This window comes from Schistocerca serialis, chromosome 8, assembly GCF_023864345.2.
Source record: "Schistocerca serialis cubense isolate TAMUIC-IGC-003099 chromosome 8, iqSchSeri2.2, whole genome shotgun sequence".
NCBI classification, from domain to species: domain Eukaryota; kingdom Metazoa; phylum Arthropoda; class Insecta; order Orthoptera; family Acrididae; genus Schistocerca; species Schistocerca serialis.
This window is the reverse complement of record NC_064645.1, coordinates 474,397,779-474,415,632: the sequence shown is the minus strand read 5'-3', so window position 1 is coordinate 474,415,632 and position 17,854 is coordinate 474,397,779. Positions and strand designations below refer to the sequence as shown.

The following is a 17,854-nucleotide window of genomic DNA, read 5'->3' as shown; positions in this document are numbered from 1 at the left end:
TTTATTTTCACTATGTAATATTTTTATTGGCGCAAGATAAATCAAAACACAAAGAAATAGTTTTCGACAATCACGGTAACAGTCATGACGAATGTCTCACACCAACTAGTCAACAACAAAGTAAGTAAAACGAAGTACAAAAAAGCAAAGATATTAATATTTTCTGGCAGTTCTGCCACAGAGCGCCCCCCCCCCCCACCTCGAGGAGTGTGGAGCGCATAGGAGGAGTGATGAGGAGTAAGTGATAAAGGGAAGGTAAACATTTAAGGCATGACGTAATCTTGAAGTCTGAGAGGTGGCCGTATGGTGCGGCCAGCACGGGTGATAGCAATAGGGGTAGGAGGATTTGGGGAAGATGAAGGAGAAAGGGGGGGGGGGGGGGTTACTCTTATAAATAAAACATTATTGGCCTTACATAGGCTGAAATGTCATTTTGTGAAGTACCAGGAGCCACATTGAAGCACTGTAATAGCTTAACGTCTTTCTGGTCAGATGACACAGAATTGTTTTGAATTTCAAATAAAAAAAGAAAAGTGTCCACAAAATGTATTTTTATAGAGTCCACATCATAGTCACTCAAGTTCACTCGAAACACTGGTTCATTACTGCTGGCACTCGGAGGCGTGACGTATAGAAGAAGGGGGCCCTGACTTGCAGAGAGTGTTTTGATTAGCTTGTGGAGAAGGGAGAGTACACGCCTCTGAAGTTTCCTGCAAAACAAATTCATTATCGTGTATGTCGGTGTTGTTAAGGATCCATGCTGTTTTCAAGCGCTCAATGGACACGACAGATGGTTTGTTCTTAAAGAGGATCGTGTAAGTATTTTCAGAGCGTGACAGGACCCGGTATGGGCCAGTGTAGGGTGGAGCAAGGGGTGGACGCATGGCGTCTTCTCTAAGCATCACATAGTTACAAGAACTGAGGTGTGGGTGAATGAAAACCGGAGGAATAGCATGCGATCGAGGTTGCGGAAAACGTAACTTGGTGATATGCTGTCGAACCTGTTGTACCAACTCGGGAAGTTGATCCTTGGGAAGTAGAGGAGGATCATCAAGAAAATCTGCCGTAAGTGCGAGGTTTTCTCCGTATACCATCTCAGCAAGTGACGCTTTAAGGTCTTCTTTGAAAACCGTCCTCAAACCTAAAGGGACCCAGGGGAGTGCCTCAGTCCAAGAGGAAGAATGACACATGAGAGCGACCTTCAGGGTACGGTGCCCTCGTTCTATTAGGCTGTTAGATTGCGGGTGATAGGTTGTAGTTCTAAATTTGTTGATACCACACAGTTGAAAGAGGCGATTAAACAGATTAGATTCAAACTGTCTCCCCTGGTCTGTGGTAAGTGAAGTAGAGCAACCAAAACGAGAAAGCCAATGGTGGACAAAAGCGTTAGCTACAGTGTCGGACGTAATGTCCGCGATGGGGATAGCCTCGGCCCAACGTGTGGTACAATCTATCATGGTCAGTAAGTAACGGAAGTTGTTAGATATCGGTAACGGACCGACGATGTTCAAATGGACATGACGGAATCTACCTGAGGGCACAGTAAATTTGCCTAATGGGGGTTTAGTATGTTTGTGTATTTTGGCTCTCTGGCAAGGTATGCATGCTCTCGCCCACCGATTACAATCTCTTTTTACATTAGACCAAACGTACCTCTCTGTAATGAGGCGCGTAGTCGCGTGAATGCTCGGGTGAGCTAGATTGTGGATTGTGTCGAAACCATCTTTCCTAAGAGCTTTATGGACTATAGGATGAGGATGATCTGTTTTAATGCCACAATAGAAAGAGCAATCATCATTAGGGAAGGGAAGTAGAGCTATTTGTAAGGAAGTATCAGAGTCAGAGGGAAGGTGCTGTATCTCTGGGTCAGATAGCTGGAGCTCGTGTAAGTGGTGAGGATCAATAGCTGTCTTCAGGGAGGACAGGCATGACAGGTAGTCTGCTGCAACACTGTCATTACCCCTGATATATTGAAAGTCTGAAACATATTGTAATACCAAATCCATATGGCGAAACCTTCTGGGTAGTACATCTAATGCTGGTTTGCAGAGAGCCTCGACAAGGGGCTTGTGAGCTGTGTAAACTGTCACAAGTCGGGCTTCAATATCTGTACGAAAGTACTTTACGGCCTCATAAATGGCATAAAGTTCACCATCAAATGCGGACCGGACCACTTTCTTTGCGTTTCGGTGAGCTTTTTTGAAAAGAAACGCAGGGGTGTAGTACCTGTTGGTAGGGTCTGTTGCAAAACTGCGCCAATGGCATTATCACTAGCGTCTGTGGTTATTGTCAGGGAGGTGTCAGGGTGGGGGTGAGACAGGGTAATAGCGTTCACCAAGGTGTACTTAAGTGAGTCAAAGGCTCGCTGCATGGTCTGATCCCATTCTATGTGTCTGTCACCTGTGGTATTCTTTCCTTTTAAGGCCTCAGTGAGAGGGGCTTGAAGAGATGCCGCATGTGGAATGTGGAGTCTAAAAAAATTTACAATTCTGAGGTATCTACGTAACTCTTTATAGGTTTGAGGGAGGGGAAGGTGAAATATTTGTTGTACTCTATCTGAGGTGGGACGAATGCCCTCATTATTGACCAAATGTCCCAGGAAAATAACCTCTGGCTTCTCCAGTTGGGATTTGTCATGGTTAATCTCAACTCCGTGTCGTGCCAATCTATCAAAAACCTGTTGGAGGTGTTGTTTGTATTCCTTGGCAGTTGTGGAGAAAATAATAATGCCGTCTAGGTAGGCATAGCAAAAATTAAGGCCATGTAGAATGGTGTCAATGAATCTTTGCCAGGTCTGGGCGGCATTCTTCAATCCATAAGCCATAAACAAATATTCGTATAGTCCAAATGGGGTGATGATAGCGGTTTTGGGGATATCTTCCGGGTGCATCGGAATCTGATGGTATGCCTTTTTGCAGTCTAACACAGAGAAAAAATTGGCACCGAACATGGATTGTGGAAAGTCGTGGAGGTGTGGGACAGGGTAGTTATCAAGAATTGTTCTGGCGTTCAAACGCCTATAGTCTCCACAGAGTCGAAAGGAATTGTCCTTTATTGGAACGACATGTATTGGGGAAGACCACGCACTGTCTGAGGGGCGGACTATACCCAAGCGTAAAAGTTCATTAATACATTCTTTGACAGCGGTAAGTTTTTATGCATTGAGGCGTTGGGGGCGAGAACGGACAGGTGGTCCCTCAGTTGTGTTAAGCCTGTGACAGATGCCCGTAGTAATGGCCTTGATTTTGTGAATAGGTGTGGCTGAAATACGTGGAGGGACGTAGGAAGGAGCAACGTTATCGTTGTTGCGCGGTAAGTATGAAAGGGAACTAACCTGAAATACGTTATCATTGAACGGTAGTCCAGTGAAAGCTGCAGTGTTGTCCGCGGAGCTGCGCTGTGCGACAGCCGGTGGGGTTCCACTGACTATAGTGTTACTGCACGAAGGAATCGTTGCGCACGCATACACGGCGTCGCCTGTAACAGCTGTTGCCTCTGTGTTTTGATGAAAGGCGGACAGTGAAGCGCAGGGTGTGGGGTTGCTGGTTGGGTTGCCGTCTTCGCTGTCCGGGTCGTGGCAGGTGCTGCTGTGGCTGCGTATAATCAGCGGTGCGGTATGCAGGTCCGGTGTAGTTCGTGCGTGTTATTACTTTTAATCTTGATCTCCTCTCGAAACCCACACAGTTCATCAGCCAGGACATCACAACACTGAAGTAGCTTTGCATTGTCTTCGGACAGTTGGTCGATTTCAAGGCGTTGCGTAACTAAAGTTCACTACGGCAGCTTTGACCTCCTCAGATAGAATAGAAACTGTCTCTTTGTCTTGTTGACAGGACGTATTCGAGCTGCATTCTGTCAGCATGGATGGGGAAAATCTCGCTGAAAATTTTTGTTTAAAATCCACTGAGCAGAGGGCAGGTGTAATTAAGTCCAAAGAAAAGTTATGAGCAGTTAGGAAGTCCAATCCTAATACTGGCTCGTCGATTTCTACTACCAAAAATGTCCATTCATAATTATGTGTATCAGCGAAGTAAATTCGAAGTTGCGTTACACCATAAACCCTTAATGAGGAATTGTTGGCTGCTCTGATTTGGTGAGGCGAATGCGTGATTGTAGAAGTGACCATTGAACGTGGAATGACGCTCACATCGGCACCAGTGTCCACTAAAAACAATTTCTGAGAAGCTATACCCTGGATATACAAACGTCTGAGAGAATAATTCGGAAGTACTAGCCTGTGACCTGTTAGGCAACTTGATGTCACAGTGTGGACTGGTGCGCCTATAGTGGCCCGCCGCGCGTGTTTGGGCCCATTGCACAGGGTGAGCGGCAATTCCTGGTTGTATTACCGTAAACGGAGTGATACCAGCAGAGAGGATAAACTTGCTGATCCTGTGTTGTTACCAGGTGAAGGATGTCACTTGAAGCTGTGGTATGGGATGGTGAAGGACGGTGTGGAATCTGGTGCTCAGCCAGTGTAATCTGTCTGTTGTTTTGGAAAGATCGGCCTCTGCCACATGGGGGAGGTGTAATATCGAGAGGGGCACACGTAGATAACTTTCTTCTGTTGATTATCTTATATGTGGTGTCAGCCAGCAATAATTTCGCTTGTAGAGGTTCCTGATCGTGTGATAGGAGCTGCAGTTGGATAGCTTATGGCAGCTTTACAGCCAAGAAAGAAAGTAAAGCTTCATCTGGCATAGTTTTGCTATCGAAGACTGCTCTGATATGTCGCCACAGTTGTGAAGGAGTCGAGTCTTTGAGATGTACATCTTGCAGTATGTATAAAACAGACTCTTGCGTAGTCTTAGCTAGACGTTCGCAGATCTGTTGTTTTGCCAGTGGGTAACGATTTGTGGGAGCCGCCAACAGCACTAAGTCCTGTACCCACTCAGCGTGGTCCTCTAGGGCATTAGCGAGTGCAATAAATTTAGCACTGTCTGAATCAATGTTTAGGGCAGTGAGTATAGTCTCTGCCAAAATAAACCATGTATGCGGATTGTCCATCGTGAACCTTGGTAATTTAGGAATTTTCTCACTCTTGTGTTGTGGATGTAACAGATTTGATAGCACAGTGGATGGGACTGGCGGAGTGTTTATGAAGCTGTCACTCGCGGCATTCGCGGCGGCTGGTTTAAACACGGCTGGCGCGGGAGGCGCGGCAGGCGCAGCCAGGGCTGCAGAAACAATCGGGGTGGGATGACTGTCCAACCAGTAATTGTCACTGAAATTTGTACCCATCTGTTTCTGTAGTTAGTCTTGTAGTGGGTGGGGAGAGAATGAGTCCAAAACCGATTTATCAGCAATATATAGTGAGCTCCAAGTGATCTGTGGGCTCGAAAAGTCTGTGAGGTTCATAGTGTTGGGGCACTGTTGCACACTACATGTTACAGGAGGTTGTACATACGAAGCACTGTGAGTCACAAATTTAGGCACAGCACTCATAATTGGTTTGTTATAGATGAACGTAAAAAAAGATTTCATAGCATGTGACATCACTGACGATGTTGAAAGAGTCCACAACGGCATTGTTGATGACGGAGGAAACTCCACGCCATTGTAGTTATCTTCTAATTTGCCATCTCCCTGCAGTTATTGCACAAGGCATCCCTGGTCAGAAATCCTTTACGTGCATAGCCTGAGAAAATTTCTCATTTCACGAATATGCAAATAATTTGGAAAATACGCAACTACTCTTTTTTTGGTAGGGAAGGACTCCATCATCATTCACTAGATGTCCATGATTTTTATTACTTGGTCAAAGAACTTACACTTTTTTCAGATTCAGTTGGAAACTTGCAGTCTGGACACACTTCAATATGTTTCTCAGGTAACTTAGATCATCTTCAAATGTCTTAAAAAATGAGAATGTCATCCAGATAGCAAAGACAACTCATCCATTTAAGGTGTCAGAACAAGATGTATCATATTCTCCAAGATGGCTGGAGTGTAACATAGTCCAAACAGCATAACATTGAACTCATACAGCCTGTCAAGTGTTATGAAGGCAGCCTTTTCAAGGTCAACCTTGTCAACCTCGATTTGCTAGTAGACTGTCTGCATGCCCACAGTTGAGAAATACTTTGGCCGTTTCACACAGTCTTGGGTGTTATCAATGTGAGGCAACGGGTAGACATCTTTTTCATGATTTTGCTCAGTTGTCAGTAGTGAATGCAAAAACACCACATGTGGTGTTTCTTCACAAGGACCATAGAAGAGGAACAAGGGCTCTCTGAAGGTTCAGCAGTGTCACCTTCCAGCATCTTCTTCACTTCCTGCCAATGTATGTGTCATTTAGCTGGTGACAACCTATACAAACACTTGCTAATTGGTGGGCGATCCCTGCTGTTGATACTGTATTTTAACATGGGCTGCTCGGTCTCTCTTTTCTCCACTCCAAATTTGAAAGCATCTGAAAATTGATGCAGAATGGCTAACAGTTGCCAACATTGTTCCTCATTCAGGCCAATCCTATTAGCAGTTCAATAGTAGCTTCCTTCCCTACTTTATCTGTAGTATTAGCCGAGCATGATTCTTTGTCAATGTTACTAAGCTGTCCTTCCTGGTCTGGTTCAGCTGTCCCTGTGCACATACCTTTAGGGATGAGTTATGGCTGCTTGTGACAGTAATCCAAAGTTCTCCTTGACCACATACAGTGCTGATGATCGTCACTGGCATGTACATTGCTTTCGTGAAACTGAGTAGCTTTTTGTTAGTTCGTTTCATGTTTCATGGATAATCTGCATGGTAAATTGTAATTATGTAGAAAAAGCCATTTCTATGCACAACACATTATAATAATCGAAATTCTTCAACAGAATTGAAGGAATTGTCAAGGAGAAAATTTTTCATTGTGTTTTCAAATTTTACTTTGCTGTCTATCAGACATTTTAAATTACTGGGTAAGTGATCAAAGCTTTGGTTGCACAACTGAGCACCCCTTTTGGTGCTAAAGCCAACCGTAGAGTGGTGTAAAGAATGTAATTTTTTCCTTTTGATATTGTAATTATTTACTTCATTGTTACTTTTGAACTACAGCAAATTAGTTACAACAATCTTCATGAGGCTGCAATCAACAAAATTTTCAGAATTTATCTAAGGATCTTGTTTGACAACTGGGACTCATTTCATTGATAACACAAGGGTAACAATACCTTCAATGGCAAACAACTGCTCAGAGCAATCTCTATTATGTGTGCTTGTTGGAACAGCTTTGTCAATTTGGAGCTCTGATCTTCCATCACAGAATAACATTACAGTTACATTCTGATACAAAGACATATTTTAAGGTCTGTGTTCTTTCATTGACATCATGCAACACATAGTCCTTTCAGCTGGATGCATTTCCTGTTTGTGACTTTCAGTACTTTTGCATTTGCATCACACAATGTAGACTTCATTAGCTGATGACGATAAGTTTCTGACATTACAGAGAAGGAACGCTCAAACAGGATGACCATCTATGGTGATGTCAACGAGATCTCCTGACATCTTGCTGACTGTCGTTCATGCTTTTGTGGCAGCCTCATCTCCACCTCACTCACTTAATTTTCCTAAAGTCAGCAGCTAGGTGAGTGGCTGGTTCCTCTGAATTGCAATGGGGAATGGTTACTGCATGTTTGCAGGCGATCTCATCTAGAGTACAACCATGGACTTCATCTCACAGGTCAACTATAATTGTCTGCAGTTGACTGCCGTGAACAGAACTTTTATGATGGTTGGTATCTGGTGGTGTGATATCTGTGTAAAACTTGCCTGCTTTTTCTTCAGTATTCTACAGCCTATCCAGCACATCCACAGTAGAAAAAACACAGATATGTTGTCCTCCCTCCTCCAAAGATCAGTTCTCCTGTGGGGCATTCTACCTGGTGTAGGAGTTGATGGTACCTGCATTGGTCGGTGCTGGGTGTTATTTTAGGCTGTGGCAAAATTCAGAGTTGGCTGAGAACACTCTTCCTGGCATGTTTGGCTGGTGGTGATCAAGTGATAAATACAGTAAGAAGATTCAGAAGGATGTATGTTGCAACAGTTAAAATGAAGAGGTGTGCACAGGGTAGAGTAGTATGGAGAGCTACATCAAACCAGTGTTTGGACTGAGGACCACAACAATAAGACATTTCAAGAACCTTCCAGCAATGATAGATACTAAATAACAAACAATTGCTAGTGGTAAGGACTGAACTGGCAATCTGCAGCATGCCCATCAGCAATGCTAACCACTACACCACACTGCATTCACCCCAGCTCATGGTATTATTATATTATTCCTTCATATATTGTTCTTAGATCAGACTTTTATTTTTTGCATATAACCTTCACAGAATGGTAGGGTTGAGTCACATCCTACTTTAGAATTCATCACTATAGAATTCATCATTTATAGGACAAGTCAACAGATTGCCCCTACTCTTCTTCTTCTTCTTCTTCTTCGTCATTTGGACCTATTGAGGACCAAAGGGTTTGTATCTATCTTCCAGCATTTTTTTTTACATCTTCCAGTAGTCTATCTTTCACCTGTGAGCCAGCCTCCTCTCCTCCATCCACTTTGTTCCTGTGGCCTTCTTACTGGTAATGAACACTGGGAAAACTCCCTGCTGGATAACTCTCTGGAACCACAGTCAGCCTTGTGGTTTGTCCAGTCTGATCTCCGTTATTCCAAATCTGACTTTATGATGTGTAGGCTTTCCCTCTACCTGTTACTTTGAAGATCCTGTAGGTGAGTCTGCAGGGATTCATGCAGGTTATGTTCCCACTAAAAGCAAATCACCTTTCGTTTTCACACTACAAGTCCTCCTGATGTTTGTACAGCTCGTCGTTGCACCAAATTCTGTATGCACCCACCTCTTCTCTTACACATCCTAGTATAATTCTCAAACTTTTCCACTCCTTTATTTCCAGTTTCCTGTCTGGGCCCCATCTTGCCATTATGAGGCATTCAGATGGATACAGAACAGAGTGTTTTACTGCCAAGTTGTAGTGTCGGCATTTGAGGCTCTTGGAGAAGCACTTGGATGAGTAGATACTTCTGCAGAAGTGATAATTCTTTTCTGATTTGGTGCATCTTGTATCTATCACCAGGTTCTTGCTCTGGTTTGTACAGATCCACTCTACTAGGCACTTGATTGTAGATACTTTTCTTATGGTGATGCCTTCTAGTGGGATTGTAGAGGGGGTGCCTTGATTTTGGTCATTAATTCATTCTCCTGGATGTTGATCTTCAGGTCAGTCTTACCTGCTACATATGGTAGAGGCCTTGTATATTCTAAGTAGCCTCCTCTATACTGATTGCCAGTGAGGTGAGGTGAGGTCATCAGCAAAAGCTAGCACGGTACATTGAGGTTATCTTTCTTGTAGCCAACTTTCAGTTCAGCTTCTGGTGACAGCAGTTCCATCCACTCTCAAACAGTTTCATTTAGGACGCATTCATGGCGAAAAAATACTCTTTGCCGATGACAGCAATATGATAGTCACTGAGAAAACAAGAGAACTCCTTGTAGAGAATGCAAATGAAACTCTCAAGGAAGTTTACGATTCATCAATAAACAATAAAGTGACATTGAACATAAAGAAAACTAATGCAATGAATTTCAGTTTGAAGAGGGAAAATGTCAATGTTAAATTAAATGTAGATGGCACCTCTACAGACTGTGTAACAAATGCAAAATTTCTAAGAATGAATACTGATTCAGTTGAAGTGGTGTGAACAGACAAAGGAACTTACAAACAGAATGTTATCATCATGTTATGCCCTTCGACTCCTATCATCAGTGTGTAACATGCAGTGTCTTTTATTTACATACTATTCATATGTACACTTAAATCTTAGCTATGGCATTCTTTTTTGGGGGAACAAATTCACAAAATATGAACACAATTTTCAAACTCCAGAAAAGAGCCATAAGAATAATAACCAAAAATAGTAGTCAACCTCACTGTAAAGATCTGTTCAAAACACTGGGGATTTTAACGGATCCGTGTGAATACATCTACCAGTCAGCTGTACACATCAAAAATAACTTTTGTAATTACTGCACAAACAGCTCTGTCCATGACCATGGAACAAGAGCTACTCTACTTACATTTACCAAGAAAAATAAACATAAAACTCAAAACAGCAATTTCTACCAAGGAATAAAACTGTACAATAAATTACCAAAAGAGATTAAAGAAATTACAAAAATACACTTATTTAAAAGAGCAGCTAAAAAGTACCTGTTATGCAATACATTTATATATTGAAGGATTACTTAGATAAAACAGAGTAGGGATTTGGTAAAAAAAATGTTATACAAATAAATACAAGGTGTACAACTTTGCTTCTGCAGTTTTTTCCCCAACATTTGAGGTTTTAATGAAACAAATTGGTTACACATGTATCATTCAAATTATTTTCCATTACTGGCCACTACTTTCTCCCATCTTTTGGGCAGTGTACAAATCCTGCGTCGAAAAAATTGTTCATCTTTTGAAGCGATCCACGAATCAATCCAATCTGTGACTTCTTCATGAGATTGGAAGTGTTCGTCAGCCAGGCCATGCGCCATTCATCTACACGAGTAATAGTCAGAGGGAGCAATGTCTGGAGAATACGGCGGGCGGGATAGGACTTCCCATGTTAATGTTTCCAGGTACATTTTGACCTCCTTTGCAACATGGGGACGAGTGTTATCATGCTGCAAAATCACTTTATCGTGAATCTCACTGTACTGCGGCCGTTTGTCTTTTAATGCTCTGCTCAAACGGATTAATTGTGTTCAATAATGAGCACCTGTGATTGTTTCACTTGGGTTTAGCACCTCATAGTACATGACGCTGAGCTGGTCCCACCAAATGCGGAGCATGATCTTGGAGCTGTGAATATTCGGTTTGGCCGTTGATGTGAAAGCATGGCCAGGATATCCCCATGATTTTTTGCATTTAGGGTTATCATAATGAAACCATTTTTCGTCCCCAGTCACAATGCAATGTAGAAATCCCTTCTGTTTTGCCTCTGAGGCAACTGTTCACAAACACACAAATGCTGTTCAACATCTCTTGATTTCAGCTCACACGGGACCCAAGTTCCTTCTTTCTGAATCATGCCCATAGGCCTGAGATGTTTTGAAATGGCTTGCTGTGTCATCCCCCATAATTGTGACAATTCTTCTTGAGTTTGATGCGAGTCTTCACTCAGCAATGTCTCCAATTCTGCATCTTCGAAAACATTCTCCCTTCCACCACTATGCCAGTCTATGATGTTAAAATCACCGTTCTTGAAGCGCTGAAACCACTCACAACACATTCTTTGACTAATAGCGCCCTTACCATACGTACTTGAGAGCATTCAATGAGACTCAGCCACTGTTTTCTTCATATTGAAACAAAACAGTAACACCTCCCGCAAACAACAAGAATTAGGCTTGTAAACTGACTTTTCAATCAAGAAAGACTTTATGATGCAGACACAAAACGACTAATGTTTGAATGAGGTTATGTTGATCGAGGTCCAAGCTAACTGCCTGACATCTGCGATCTGTTTCTTTCGATCACTACTTACTGTTGTCGCCACCTATCGGCAAACAGTGGAAGCAAAGTTCTACACCTTGTAATAATAATTATTATAAAACATCCAACATTTCACGTAACACCTCCACATTATGTTTTTCCCTTCTCTTTTCCTTTTCTAGAAAAACTTATCCCCAAGCTATGCACAGCACAATACTAACACCTCTTCCTCTTTCTGAGCTCAACATCTCATTCATTATAGAGGGATGCTGACCCAGTTTTTCCAGATAGCAAATGCGAAGCTGCGGTACAGAAAATGGCCCAAAGATCACCATTGTATGTGTGTGTTTGTGTGATTGTGTGGGTAGTGAGTGAAGTGTTATGAAACAATGTGTGTATCGAGTGTGCAGTGACTGAAGTGAGATATGGGTGAATAGTGTGGAATTACATTATTTAGACATCACGTGCTTCAGGGTTGCATGGTCTAGTCTTAGGGTCTTCCCATCCAGGTCAAGTTCCAACAGTGTGGAGAAAAGGGTTCATCTATCTACAGAGTCATAAGCCCTCTATTATTATAATTATTATTCAGTTAATAATTTATAACTATTCACAATTTACAAACATGGGGTTTAAAGCAGTATTCTTTCACACAAGCCCACAAAAACATAAAATATTTAAACCTCTTACTTCAACAGCAATAATTTGGTGTGGAGAATATGTGAAATAAATTAAATTACTTACTCTTCTTTAATAGTCATATACCGCTTCTGTGACTCAGAAGAATATTTTTTCAGAAATTTATGAAATTCATTTTGATAACTAACTGACTCTTGGAGCATGGTGTTCACCTTCACAAAAGACTTTTTAATCTTTTCTTCATACTCTTTTATTGTATTTTGCCTGCAAAGAAGGCATATTACGTTACAATCATAACATTATTAAAATATTGCTACATTTAACAAACTGAGCATTACTATTTAATCAAAGTACTTATATAAATGTGTTATGTCAGAACAAGCACATCCAGGGTGATCAGAAGTACTTTTGTAAACAGGAAAGGGGAGGGGGGGTAAAATTTTTCATACCACAATAATGACAAATGTCCAGCAGAGATATGTGCAAAACTGCTTCATATCTGAGTAGTTAATGACAGAACATTTTACAAAGGTCTCCATTTATAAAAACATAATAATTACAGTTTTTACTGTTGCCAATGTACTTACAGAAGTCAAATGTCTGCCTTTCTATCTGTTTCTTAATATCAAGCCTATAGCTAAAATATGGACATGCTTAACTGCAATAGAGCAGTCTCTGCACCTGTTATGATGATAAATGGTGTGTTAATTTCTTCTATATTTCAGCTTTCATAATAGGTGATGGATTAGCCCATTACTGATGACAAAGAGGGAAGGAGGACAATAATAGTGATGGGTTGGTTGGGTTGTTTTGGGGAAGGAGACCAGACAGCGAGGTCATCGGTCTCATCGGATTAGGGAAGGATGGGGAAGGAAGTCGGCCGTGCCCTTTGAAGGGAACCATCCCGGCATTTGCCTGGAGCGATTTAGGGAAATCACGGAAAACCTAAATCAGGATGGTCGGACGCGGGATTGAACCGTCGTCCTCCCGAATGCGAGTCCAGTGTCTAACCACTGCGCCACCTCGCTGATGAATGATCTACACACATCAAAAAAAGTTTTGCATCACCCTGGTTTCCAGAACTCCTGAAGACAGATGTTGACTGTGGATATTGCATCACAGACAGAGTCCCTTTGACTGTTCAGAGATGTCACTACACCCGCCCAAAGATGTAAACAACCATGCATTAGCAGTGCCTATTAGACAGAGGAGGTCCATCAGCCAATCAGTTCCTGTCATTCCACCAGAAATGAAATACACGGCTCATGTTGCCTGTAGTTCGACCATGCCTACACGGTCAATACCCACAGTTTGATCATGTCTGCATCATTACTTTGTGTCAGGAAGGGCTCTCACCAAGGGAATTGTCCAGGTGTCTCAAAGTGAACCAAAGTGATGGTGTTTGGACATGGAGGAGATACAGAGAGACAGGAACTGTCAATAACATTCCTCGCTCAGGCCGCCCAAGGGCTACTACTGCAATGGATGACTGCTACCTATGAATTATGGCTCAGAGGAAACCTGACAGCAATGCCACTATGTTGAATAATGCTTTTCATGCAGCCACAGGATGTCATGTTATGACTGAAACTGTGTGCAATAGGCTGCATGATGCGCGACTTCACTCCTGACATCAATGGTGAGGTCCATCTTTGTAACCACAACACCATGAGCATAGTACAGATCGGCCCAACAACATGCCAAATGGACCACACAGGATTTGCATCACTTTCTTCACTGATGAGTGTCGCATATGTCTTCAACCAGACAATCGTCGGAGACGTGTTTAGAGGCTACCCCGTCAGGCCAAACACCTTAGACACACTGACCAGCGAGTGCAGCAATGTGGAGGCTCCTTGCTGTTTTGGTGTGGCATTAATGTGGGGCCAACATACGCCGCTGGTGGTCATGGAAGGTGCCATCATGCCTGTATAATAAGTGAATGCAACCATATCAGCAGCATATTAGCGAGGCATTTGTCTTCATGGATGATAATTCGCACTCCCATCATGCACATCTTGTGAATGATTTCCTTTGGAATAACGACATCGCTCAACTAAAGTGGCCAGCATTTTCTCCAGACACAAACTCTATTAAACATGCCTGGGATAGAATGAAAAGGGTTGTTTATGGACGACGTGACCCACCAACCACTCTGTGGGATCTATGCCGAATCGCCGTTGAGGAGTGAGACAATCTGGACCAACAGTGCCTTGATGAACTTGTGGATAGTATGCTGCAACGAATTCAAGCATGCATCAATGCAGGAGGACGTGCTCTGAGTATTAGAAATGCCTGTGTGTACAGCAATCTGGACCACCATCCCTGAAAGGTCTCGCTGTATGGTACAACATGCAATGTGTGGTTTTCATGACCAATAAAAAGGGAAGAGATATGTTTATGTTGATCTCTATTCCAATTTTCTGTACAAGTTCCAAGACTCTTGGAACCAAGGTGATGCAAAACTGTTTTTGATGTGTATATATTAGTATCCATCCAGACTGATTTAGGGTGGTGACAAATTTTTGTCAGCTGAAATGGGCTAAAATTCAAAGATGTTTTTGCCTGATTATCTGGTTGCTGTTTTACTGAAACATGTAATCAGATTCACCAAGAACTATCCATTTATTATTTACTTTCTTTTCCATATTAAGATTCATTTTGACATGTTCTATGGTAAATCACTGCAGAGTGAATTATATTTCATATCTTTTGAAAGCTTTAAATGTTTTTCATTTCTGAAGTCTTCTGTTCTTTAAGAGAGACATGGTGCTGCTCCACTTATTTCTACATTTTCTGCACTAAGACCTTCATGACTTCAAAAATCTGTGATCAAAGTATTACTTTTAAAGAGGTGCATAAAGTTACAGAGGTGCATAAAGTTACAGAACCATAGAAAGCTAATCAGTGAAATAGGTCATTCATTGAAATATACATTTTATTGTAGTTTCAGTCAACATAATGAGACTTTGCTGAATTTATGCTGCTTTTCCAAAAATAATTCATTCTCTTGAGAGAGACTGCAAACAAATTATTGATGTGGTACAATATTTTACACATCATATATGTGCCTGCAAAGGATTTGGAGAAAATGATTACAAAATTCAAAGAAACAGGTTCTTTTGAAGTTCAGTGTGGCAGAGGCAGGTAAACAATTGATTTGGCACCAGTAAGAGATGTAGCTACAGCATTGCAGGAGGGGTTCAGTGATGGTGGGTAAATGTGCTGTGCACAGGGAGTCAGCCGAACTTTGGACCTATCAGTGAGCACTTTGCATAAAACTGTATGAGGTATTTTGCATTGCTATCCATAGAAAATTACTGATGTTCAATAGTTGCTTCATGCCGACATGACAGGAAGACAAATGTCTGCTCTAGAACTTCTTTCACATGGGTGTGAACATTGAATAGCCATGGGACATTCTGTGGACAGACAAAACCTATTTCCATCTCCAAGGACATGTCAATACACAGAACTGCAGAATATGGGTAACAGAAAACCTGCTCATAAATCAAATGCACTTCATTCTGCAAAGGTAACTGTGTGGTGCAAGTTGACGGCATTGTTCATCATATCACCGAACAGCCAGCGAAGCAACTGCTGTAGAAACATTTTGCAAATTCTAGAATTATCAGTTGTCATTTACCTACAGCCTGGCTGTCCAGATAACCTGATCTTAATCAGTGTGACTTCTGGCTGTGGAGTTATCTAAAATATGCTGAGTAACTGCATCAAGGGCACACATTATGCAACACATTCAAACATGACCTCTGAGATGATCCGATCTGCTGTGGTACATGGTGTTTCTTGATTTCAACTTGTGACAGAAAATGGTGGACAGTATGTTAAACAAATCTTTTGCCAGTCTCGCAACAATTAAAATAAAATGTCATTGTTGCCTTTTTATGCAGTTTTTGGCCTCAGGAAAATTAAAAGCTAATGTTATTGTTAGTTTTAATGTGGTTTTTTTGCCTTAGGACAATCAAACTGATTTTCCTCATCTAACGTGGTATGACTGCATCATGGTGAATGGGCTTACCTAACAGTGCCACAACTACTGAATACCAAACTTATACGGTCTTGAATGAGATTTTCACTCTGCAGCGGAGTGTGCGCTGATATGAAACTTCCTGGCAGATTAAAACTGTGTGCCCAAACGAGACTCGAACTCGGGACCTTTGCCTTTCGCGGGCAAGTGCTCTACCAACTGAGCTACAGAAGCACGACTCACACCCGGTACTCACAGCTTCACCTCTGCCAGTATCTCGTCTCCTACCTTCCAAACTTTACAGAAGCTCTCCTGCGAACCTTGCAGAACTAGCACTCCTGAAAGAAAGGATATAGCGGAGACATGGCTTAGCCTGGGGGATGTTTCCAGAATGAGATTTTCACTCTGCAGTGGAGTGTGCGCTGATATGAAACTTCCTGGCAGATTAAAACTGTGTGCCCGACCGAGACTCGAACTCGGGACCTTTGCCTTTCGCGGGCAAGTGCTCTACCAACTGAGCTACCGAAGCACGACTCATGCCCGGTACTCACAGCTTCACTTCTGCCAGTATCTCGTCTCCTACCTTCCAAGTGCTTTGGAGTGCTAGTTCTGCAAGGTTCGCAGGAGAGCTTCTGTAAAGTTTGGAGTGCTAGTTCTGCAAGGTTCGCAGGAGAGCTTCTGTAAAGTTTGTGGAGTGCTAGTTCTGCAAGGTTCGCAGGAGAGCTTCTGTAAAGTTTGGAGTGCTAGTTCTGCAAGGTTCGCAGGAGAGCTTCTGTAAAGTTTGGAGGAGTGCTAGTTCTGCAAGGTTTGCAGGAGAGCTTCTGTAAAGTTTGGAAGGTAGGAGACAAGATACTGGCAGAAGTGAAGCTGTGAGTACCGGGCGTGAGTCGTGCTTCGGTAGCTCAGTTGGTAGAGCACTTGCCCGCAAAAGGCAAAGGTCCCGAGTTCGAGTCTCGGTCGGGCACACAGTTTTAATCTGCCAGGAAGTTTCATATCAGCGCACACTCCGCTGCAGAGTGAAAATCTCATTCTGGAAACATCCCCCAGGCTGTGGCTAAGCCAGGTCTCCGCTATATCCTTTCTTTCAGGAGTACTAGTTCTGCAAGGTTCGCAGGAGAGCTTCTGTAAAGTTTGGAAGGTAGGAGACAAGATACTGGCAGAAACGAAGCTGTGAGTACCGGGCGTGAGTCGTGCTTCGGTAGCTCAGTTGGTAGAGCACTTGCCCGCGAAAGGCAAAGGTCCCGAGTTCGAGTCTCGGTCGGGCACACAGTTTTAATCTGCCAGGAAGTTTTATACGGTCTTGCGCACTGAACAGTATGCTTGGTTTAGTATGTAACTCACACCATAGCTGTCATGCTGCAACTCATCTGCCGTTTGTAGCTTAGTATATTTATGTTATGACGCTTATAGGTGCCATCTAGTTTCCAGAACATTTCCTCCTCCTTCAATAATATTCCGAACAGCAGTTCTTTTCTTACAGTTTTTTGAAACTGGAACTTTAATTATAATTACCCTGTACTTCAAACTCCTATGTGCATACAACGAAGACAAGATTAGATTGGTCACAGCACTCATGTAGGCATTTAACCAATCATTCTTCTCATGCTCCATACACAAATGGAATGGGCACGAACTTTAATATGTGGTACAAAGTGAAGTACCCTTCACAGTGCGCTTGACAGATGTTTGCAAAGGATAGAGACAATATAGATTTCCACTGTGGTTGACACTGAACTTTCTGGACAC

General features: G+C 42.4%; 1 non-coding gene across 1 annotated transcript; it reads left to right on the top strand.

The window, feature by feature from the left end:
- The first annotated feature begins 16,998 nt into the window (after window positions 1–16,998).
- Trnal-caa (transfer RNA leucine (anticodon CAA)) lies at window positions 16,999–17,073 on the top strand. Its single transcript has one exon. It is a non-coding gene; the product is annotated as a tRNA-Leu (tRNA).
- Window positions 17,074–17,854: the final 781 nt, after the last annotated feature.